The sequence below is a fragment of the Octopus bimaculoides genome, chromosome 13 (genome assembly GCF_046866305.1).
Source record: "Octopus bimaculoides isolate indiv1 chromosome 13, ASM4686630v1, whole genome shotgun sequence".
Taxonomy (NCBI): domain Eukaryota; kingdom Metazoa; phylum Mollusca; class Cephalopoda; order Octopoda; family Octopodidae; genus Octopus; species Octopus bimaculoides.
This window is the reverse complement of record NC_142940.1, coordinates 32,543,108-32,551,418: the sequence shown is the minus strand read 5'-3', so window position 1 is coordinate 32,551,418 and position 8,311 is coordinate 32,543,108. Positions and strand designations below refer to the sequence as shown.

Genomic DNA, 8,311 nt, shown 5'->3' with positions numbered 1-8,311 from the left:
GAGAATAACATAGGATACAGTGGAATGGTCTTTGAAAATCGAAGCTTTGAAGATGATGGAAACGGTCTGGACATGGAATGATAAATTCTAGAATATTCAGAAAGTTATTTATTACCAATATTTTATCGGTTGAGAATATTGGAGAAATAAAATTACTGAGACGAAGAAATACAGAGGAAGACAACGATAGCATTGAAGAGTGTGTTTATCTGTGTGTGTACATGCTGTTATATGTATGTGTGTATATGTGTGCATGCATGTGCGTTTGTGTATCTGTGTATGATAGTAGAGATGAATAGAGAGAAGAAGCACAGGGACTGGAATTAAGAAATATTAAGAAAGGAGACAGAAAAATGACATAAAGATAATCGCACCGCAGTTATGAGGTCCTAGGTTCGGCCCCACCGGAGAGTATCGTGAATAAATCTCTTTTCATCATTATATAGGATCAACTCAAGCTTTGCGAGTAGAACTGGTTGGACGGAAAGTGTGTTAAGCGACACTGGGTGGATTGCATTTGGAATTCAAAGTTCCAGCCCTGTCACACTGCTGTATTTAGCTGATCCCATTTAAAAATTACGTGAAGGGTTAATATGTCAGTTAAATGTTAAGCCACTTTTAAGAAATTTAGTTATGGTGTAAATAATGTAAACTACTACATTTCAAGAGGGGAAATATAAAACAAGCAAATTGAGATAAAAATGTTAAATCAAACATTATACAAAACGTTTCACATTTTGTTTTTCTACTTCTATTTTTAAGGTCATGGTTCTTCATATAAAGTGGGATATACAGTGAGCTCAAAGAAGGACATAACAGTGTCGACGAAATACAACAGTGGCGACAAGACATTCGAAGCTCACAGTGGACGTTCTTAGCATGGAAGACCTATTTGCTTCCGTGGTTCAGTTGCAACGACAACTACAACAACAATAGCAACAACAACAAGAGCAGTTGCAACGGCAACTACAGGAGCAACAACATGAACAACAGAAACAGCAAGAACAGGTACAGCAACAACATTAACAACAACAACAAAAAGTCAACAGTTGTTGGAATTATTGTTGCAGTCAAAAACACTTCGGGTTCGCTTACAGCAGACGCGGTTGCTAATTCAATTGAAGAATTCACGTATAATCCGGAAGAAAGGATTACATTTTCTGCATACTTCAGAAGGTATGAATGAATTTTCAAGGAAGAGTGTAAAAACTGGACGGACGAAAAGAAGGTACGTCTTCTTTTAAGGAAATTATCACCAGCAGAACATGCAAAGTTTTGTAATTACATCTTGCCGAGAGAACCATCCGAAATTTGTTTCGAGGAAACAATTATGCTATTATACAAAATATTCAGTGAAAGAAGTTCACTATTTAACATTTGCTGGGAGTGTTTGAATTTGAAAATAAAAGAAACGGAAGATTTCGTCACGTATGCCGGAATCGTAAATAGAGAATGTGAAAAATCTAAACTCGACAAGTTAAGCCCGAGCATGTTTAAATGCTTAATCTTCGTACAATGATTAACAGCAAGTACAGATGCAGAGATAAGGGTTCGAATATTGAGAAAGCTTGAACAAGATTCAAAACTAACCCTACAAATAGTGGCTGGAGAATGCCAAAGAATTATAAATCTACGACAGGACGTAGAAAAAATTGAAAGAGATTATTCAAATATACATACGAGTTGACCGGTAAGATACGAAAAGAGAAAAACACAACAGTCAAAACACAAACCGTGTTATGGATGTGGAGAAATACATTTCAAAAGAAACTATACTTTTAAGAATCTAAAATGTTTTGGATGTGGAAAAATTGGACACAAGAACTCGCATTGGGTGAAACAAAACAGGTCGAGTGAAAAAAATTCGAGAAAAATGTATTGTCAACACGAATGCAAAACGAGGCACAAAAGAGAAAATTTGTCTCGGTAAAAATAAATAATGTGAATACGGGACTACAGTTGGACACAGGTAGTGACATCACAATAATTAATGAGGATACATTGAAAAATACTGCGAAAATAGCGAGAGGCAACTCGGGAAACAATTGCGATTTTTAAGCGAATTGATTAATGAGGTAATATTTCGTATTTTCTTTATTATAGACATAAAGCCTTAATATAGAAGGGACACCACAAGGACAGACAATACAAAACGTGGGGTACATACAACAATTAACGAATGAATTATGAAAATAATGATAATGAAATGGCTTTCCTACAAATTCAAACAATCACAATATTCAACGATTTAGTAATCAAGTAAGAAAACAATAACTCACATAGGAGCGAAATGAAGCACAACAACCAAGTGAGGTGACATTTCGTGGGAAAACTTTGAAGGGATATTTTCGCTTTGAACGGCACATCGAGAAATTATTTTTTTGTAACTAAACACTTTCAAACTTCGGACACTGGTAGAATGTGTCATATAAAACATCTTTTACTCTTAGTGTTGTTGAGAAATGTTTATATTTTAAAAGTTATTTCGTGTTAAAGTATATCTACTAAAAATCCGAAACCTATAGGTCTAACCGCTAAAAATAAGGTAAAAGTTTTTAGTTTTTCTTCCTTTTGAAATGTTTTACTTTGTGGTTTTCGGTCGTTTTTGACTGTCTTCTAGCATGTAGAAGTTACCTGTTATGGGTAATTTCTCTTATACTTTATATATATATTTCTATAAACCTCAAGTAAGACCAATATTTGCCGGACCTGAAGCACCAACACAACAACTAAACCATTTTTTAGATATACTCCTAAAACCTTTGTGCCCAGTTATAGGCGCAGGAATGGCTGTGTAGATAGGCGCAGGAGAGGCTGTGTGGTAAGTAGCTTGGGCCCGGGTTCAGTCCCACTGCGTGGCACCTTGGGCAAGTGTCTTCTACTTTAGCCTCCAGCCGACCAAAACCTTGTGAATGGATTTGGTAGATGGAAACTGAAAGAAGACAGTCGTATATATGTATATGCATATATATATATGTGTGTGTTTGTGTGTCTGTGTTTGTCCCCCAACATCGCTTGACAACCGATGCTTGTGTGTTTAGGTCCCCGTAACTTAGCGGTTCGGAAAAAGAGACCGATAGAATAAGTACTAGGCTTACAAAGAATAAGTTTTGGAGTCGAGTTTCTCGACTAAAGGCGGTGATCCAGCATGGCCGCAGTCAAAAGGCTGAAACATGTAAGAAAAAAAGAGAGTTATGTACGTGTTGGCATAGATTTTGTCCAGACATCTCTCCCATTGTCGCAGAAGGTACTATACTTACAAGTTTTGATACCACCAATCTCAATACTAATATACCTCACACTTTAGGTCTACAAGCAATCAAACACTGGGTAAAGAAACATAGACGACTGATAAATGAACGCTTCAAGACTGACTTTAATACCAAGGCCACACGCCTAGTACTAGAAGAAAATACCTTTAGATTCGACAATAAAACGTATCGACATTAAAGGGCACGGCTATAGGGACGCGGTTTACGCCCTAATATGCAAACTTAGTTATGGAATATTTGGAAGAAAAACTTTATGAAGAAGTAGAAAAATGCTTTGATCAGGCGTGCAAAAAATATATGATTAAAAAATGGACACGCTTCCTTGATGATTGCTTCATCTTCTGGGGCAGATCGAATGAAGATTTAAGTATATTTAACAATATACTGAACACACTTCCCCCATCCATCAAATTCATGACAGAATCCAGTTGCAATGAATTACCATTCCTAGATATCCACTTAAAAATACAGAACTCCACAGTCACAACAGACATATTTTACAAAAAAGCTGACACACACCAATATTTAAATTTCTCCTCTTGTCATCCATCACACATCAAAAGAAATATCACATACAGCATGGCAAGACGCATCTGTGCTATAGTGACGGACCCCAAAATACGTGAAATCCGACTCAACAAACTCAAAGGCTTCCTCACAATGCAGAAATACGCCTTAGGATTAATTAATGAGGAAATTAAAAAGGTGATGAAACTGAAAATCACCCAACTACGGAGCCTAAGGAAAAATGTTAATGAAAACACGATTCTGTTCGTTAACACACACAGTCCTAGAATAACCAACAACTTTCACGCCATAAAATCAAACTTACCTATATTCCTACAAAGCCCCAAAATGAAAAATCTGATTGTAACAAACACAGATAAAAAAAAACACCCTACAAATCGGAGAATGAATAAGAATTCTTAGTAAAAGAATGTGGAGATAGGAGATATGGAACATGCAACAAGAACTTTAAATACTTAGAAAGTGGTTTCCACATAAAATTCAGGAGCAGATCCCTTTTCAAAATACGGATATGAACTACAAAACGCAAAACCTTATATACTGTATTACCTGCCCAAACTGGAAAGAAAATTTCATTGGTGAAGCAAATAATTCCCTCTGCCAACATATCCGACAAGAGGAATTGCGCAAGATGCCATTAAGTAAGCATCTGGAAATATGCAACGACGGAAAATTCAAAATTTTCCCCTTTTACAAATGTGCACGGTACGATCCGCAATACCGAAAAGCAATGGAAGTACATTTCATCAAAAATTCTCTCCAAAATTGAATGTTTGAAAGAAAAGCGGAAACAGTACATTTTGTATTCTATAATATAACTCAAATATTGGAAACATAATGCTCATCTCTGTAAATATTCAGAACTACATTTCATCAAAAATTTTCTCCAAAACCGAATGTGTGTAAGAAAGCGGAGACAGTACATTTTGTATTCTAAATATAACTCAAAGAGGAGAAAAAGAGAGAATGAGGAAAAAAGAAGGAAAGAGAAGGAACAAAGGAAAAAGCAAGAAAAGGAAAGCGAAAGAAGGGAAGAAGGGTAAAAGAGAGAAAGAAGGCAAAAAGACTTTCAGTGATGACCACACAACAACTGTTTTTTTTTCAATACAACGGTAAATGACTAAATGAATGGTGAATAGGAGGGTGGATCTCCCTTCCCCTCCTCTCTCCCTCTCTTTCTTTCTCTCTTTCTTTCTCTCTCTCTCTCTCTCTCTCTCTCTCTCTCTCTCTATCTATCTATCTATCTATCTATCAACCTATCTACCTTCTTATCTTTCTATTTATCTATCGCAGTTGTCATGAAATCTCCCACCCCCCAAAAAAACAAAAGCAATGGTCTCTAATTCTAACCCCCACCCCGCAAAAAGACGTGTTTTATACAAATGAACCAGCTGTTTGTACATTCACAAAACTCTATTTGAGAAGTTTGAGAAACGAACGACGGCGCTAATTATAATGAATAAATAAAACGTTTTTTTCCAAAATTCTGGCAACCTTCTTATATACATACACATATATATATATATATATATATATATATATATATATATATATATATATATATATATATATATATATATATATATATATATCTTGATAGAAATGGTAAGACAGCAAAAGAATGAAAAAGACCTCGATATTATGTATCTAGAGGAATTTATCTGTAGATATAACATGTGACAATTATATTTACAGGTATATATATATAAATATATATATATATATATATATATATATATATATATATATATATATATATATATATATATATATATATATATATACATATATATATATATATATTCTACTCATGATGAAGACTGCACAATAAAGAGAGCAGTCTTTAATGAAATAACGAACCTTAAGTTCTGAACTTGTCAAATTCCGACCATCATTCCATTCTTCCTCTCAGCTATTCACCCGCCACCAACGCGTCACCTGTCAGGTAGTGCCACTATTGTCAGAAGTTTAATAACAGGCTTTAAATTATAAGTAATATTTACATGAATTTAGAACAACCTAGTAACAAATATTAAACTACAATGTAGTGATTTCTATAAACAAAATATGGCTGTAAGATACTGCAATCAAATGTCCTGCCTCTTTCCTAACCGCCAAAATTGCACAAACCACATGCCCACAAAAACCATTGCAGCTTGCGTGGAGATGCAGATGGGGGTGGTATTTTTTTTTTAGTAGGCCTTGATCATACTCTGCATCAGTTTATATATAGTGATGCTGAATTATTTCCTGGGTCATTTTAAATTGCTGATAGCCACCTTGATTATTTTATAATTTTCACATTGCCATTTTATGAAAGCAATCACCGATTCCAATGACATTCTCTATATTGTTGATAGGTTGAGCTGTGATGGAGCGATCATTATTGATGAGTATTAATTTATTACATGAAATTAGCATGTTAATCTAATGCTTCTCGCTCAGAGCGGGGAGGATTTTCTCCCCGTCAATACAAAGAGACCATGTGCTTTAGTGTATAAGGAGTCTACGATTTCTATTTCTAGCAATGATGGTGCTCAATGCACCCTTGTCACTCTTAGTGACGGGGAATTATTTCCTTGTTGATTTTAAATTGCTGCTAGCCACCTTGATTATATATATATATATATATATATATATATATATATATATATATATATATATATATATATATATATATTTATATATATGTGTGTGTGTGTGTGTGTGTATGTATGTATGCATGTATGTATAATTTAAGGTTAACTTTACAACTTATGTCTCTTACAGTTTAACATTTATTAATTATAAATTGCTCAACGATGTCCTCTAGGTGGTGGGCACCGCGGTCTCTTGGTCGGCTCACAACAGGTCCTACCTAGAGATGACAGTACACTGGCTGGCTCCCAATACAACACACCCTGTCTTGCTCTCGACTTAGAGGACATCACATCTTTGATGTTCTCGCCCAATCCATGGTGGTTACCCAATACAAGTTCCATCTGCAAGACAAGGTGACCAGGACCATGAGAGACTGTGGCAAAACGTGTGTTAAGACATTTGTGCAGTTTGGTAGAGAGGTTGATCTCTTGCCAGACATTCCTGAGGCTGCTGCCTATCCGAATGTGGAAGGCATCGAGTATGTGAGCCTGGACGTGGATCCCGAAGCTGGGTATTTGACGAATTAGTGTACATTTCTGTTCATGCCATCCTTGACGTGTCCAACTGCCTGGGCCTAGACCTGCCAGTGCACATGAAGTGCGCAGCCCATACCTTCAACTTGGTAGCCAGCATGGATGCCAACAAGACTCTTGACAGGGCTACGTTCAAGTCAGCCTACAGGAAGGCCATGTCCAAGGCACAGCGGCTGTGAAATCTGCAGAGCAGTAGCACAGTGGCGGAAGACAGTATTCTGGACGCGTTGAAGAGGAGGCTGGTGGTCCCCAACAGTACTAGATGCGAATCTACCTGTGACTCTGTTGTTGTCCACAACAACCTGTTCGAGAATACAGTTTGAGATTCGTGAGTCGATTCCAGTAATTAAGACCAGACATGCTATCAATTGTTTTTGTAATTGATCTTTGGGGTGCCTCAAGCTTTTTAATATTCTGGCTCGTGTAGGGGGACCATAGCGGACAGCAGTATTCAAGATGGGGACGGGCGAATGTAGAAAAAAGGAGGATAATGTTTGGGGCATCTCTAGAATGGTAAGTCCTGAATATCCAGGAGTATACCCTGGGGGCCATGTTGACTTTCTTGCTTATATGGACACTCCAACTTAAGTTATCATCGAAGTATATATATATATATATATATATATATATATATATATATATATATATATATATATATGTGTGTGTGTGTGTGTGTGTGTGTGTGTGTGTGTGTGTGTGTGTGTGTGTGTGTGTGTGTGTGAGTATACATAGACATATATAAGCACATGCACGCATACACACTTATGTATGTGTGCAAAAAGTCAAATATATATGTGGATGTATGTGGAGGCAGCCATGCATGCATTTGCCAATAATATAAAATGGTTTCACAGTATTTTTTATGTTGTATAACTTAGCTTCCATAACGATGATTGATCATGTTTTCCATCATATAGCGTGATTGCCAGTGCCAATCTTCAGGTTCCCCAATCTTTCTATCGTTATTCTTGAATCTTTTATTTCTTTCATCGATTTCGATTTTTTGGCTACCATCCCCAACCTAACCCTCGTGTTATTTTTTACAACATTTCACCTTTAATCCACGTTTCTAATACAATTCCCTCACCACTCACCCATACAGTCCTTCTCCACGCACACTCATACGCCCTCACTATTACCTACCGACTCTAGAATCATGCTCACTTACTCTTATCGTTTTCTAAATCTATAACTTAATAGAAGCATCTCTTTCACTGTCCCCATCCAATCTTCTCTACTCTCACCTTTTTAGTCACTCTCAACACACTCCATACTCGCAAATACCACCTCATTCCGTTTTATTTTTCCTTTCATCTCTTCATTATTTTTTCCATTTAT

The 8,311-nt window shown here is 36.3% G+C and overlaps 1 long non-coding RNA gene across 1 annotated transcript in view; it reads left to right on the top strand.

Annotated features, from left to right (window-relative positions):
• LOC149132870 (uncharacterized) overlaps positions 1-1,062 on the top strand; it is a 1,069-nt gene extending 7 nt beyond the window's left edge. The window contains exons 1-2 of the long non-coding RNA XR_016244114.1: positions 1-64; positions 763-1,062. The exon at positions 1-64 is cut by the window's left edge and continues 7 nt beyond it. This is a non-coding gene — a long non-coding RNA (uncharacterized LOC149132870). The remainder of the gene's footprint in view (positions 65-762) is intronic.
• Positions 1,063-8,311: the final 7,249 nt, after the last annotated feature.